Source organism: Thunnus thynnus, chromosome 2, assembly GCF_963924715.1.
Source record: "Thunnus thynnus chromosome 2, fThuThy2.1, whole genome shotgun sequence".
In the NCBI taxonomy this organism is placed as follows: Eukaryota; Metazoa; Chordata; class Actinopteri; order Scombriformes; family Scombridae; genus Thunnus; species Thunnus thynnus.
Window position 1 is genome coordinate 40680116 of NC_089518.1, and position 1452 is coordinate 40681567.

A 1452-nucleotide genomic window follows, 5' to 3' on the forward strand; every position below is an offset into this window, starting at 1 on the left:
TCACCTGTAACTGTAACTGCTGTATTACCTGTAACTGCTGTATTACCTGTAACTGCTGTATCACCTGTAACTGTAACTGCTGTATCACCTGTAACTGTAACTGCTGTATTACCTGTAACTGCTGTATTACCTGTAACTGCTGTATCACCTGTAACTGTAACTGCTGTATCACCTGTAACTGTAACTGCTGTATTACCTGTAACTGCTGTATTACCTGTAACTGTAACTGCTGTATCACCTGTAACTGTAACTGCTGTATTACCTGTAACTGCTGTATTACCTGTAGCAGGCAGCAGAAACCTGATGATGCAGAGGAGGAGGAGGAACCATCATGGAGGGACAAGCCCCTACACGGCATGTACCACCGACAGATAGAAGAAGTGGCTGATATCAAGAAATCCTACCAGTGGCTGGAAAAGGCTGGACTGAAGGACAGCACAGAAGCACTGATCATGGCAGCACAAGAACAAATGCTCAGTACAAGATCAATAGAGGCGGGGATCTACCACACCAGACAGGACCCCAGGTGCAGGCTGTGCAAAGATGCTCCTGAGACAGTTCAGCACATAATAGCAGTAAGATGCAGGCAGGAACAGCGTACATGGAACGCCATAACCAAGTGGCTGGCATAGTGTACAGGAACATCTGCACTGAGTATGGGCTGGAGGTCCCAAGGTCACAATGGAAGACACCTCTTAAGGTGGTTGAGAAAGACCAAGCCAAGATTCTGTGGGACTTCCAGATCCAGACTGACAAACTGGTGATGGCTAGCCAACCGGACATCGTGTTGATCGACAAACAACAGAAGAAGGCAGCGGTGATAGACGTAGCGATCCCAAGCGACAGCAACATCAAGAAGAAGGAACACGAGAAGATCGAAAAATACCAAGAAGAGGAGCTAGAAAAGATGTGGGGAGTGAAGGCAACAGTGGTGCCATTGGTAATGGGAGCACTGGGGGCTGTGACCCACAAACTGGGAGAGTGGCTCCAGCAGATTCCAGGTACAACATCTGAGGTCTCTGTCCAGAAGAGCCCAGTCCTAGGAACAGCTGAGATACTGCACAGATCCCTCAAACTCCCAGAACTCTGGTAGAGGACCCGAGCTTGAGGAAGACACACCACCACCCCCCCATGGGAGGGGGGTGAGAGGGAGATTTATATATATATATATATATATATATATATATACACACACACAGGTGTAGAGGCAGCTGTATTGTACTGGACACAACTCTGCCCTCTGCTGGTCAGCAGCTGCTGCTGCAGGTTGAACATTTTCCTGTTTTTGATGCGCTTGACAGCTAACATGAAGGCAGCAGCAGATCCATCTGTCCCCGGTCCTGGCTTCAAATCCAACGAGATCATCAGCAGAGCAGGTTCTTCCCGTCCTTGCTGTGCTGGAGGTTGAAGCTTCCATCTCTCTCCTCATCCTCTCCCCCACTGACACCCTGA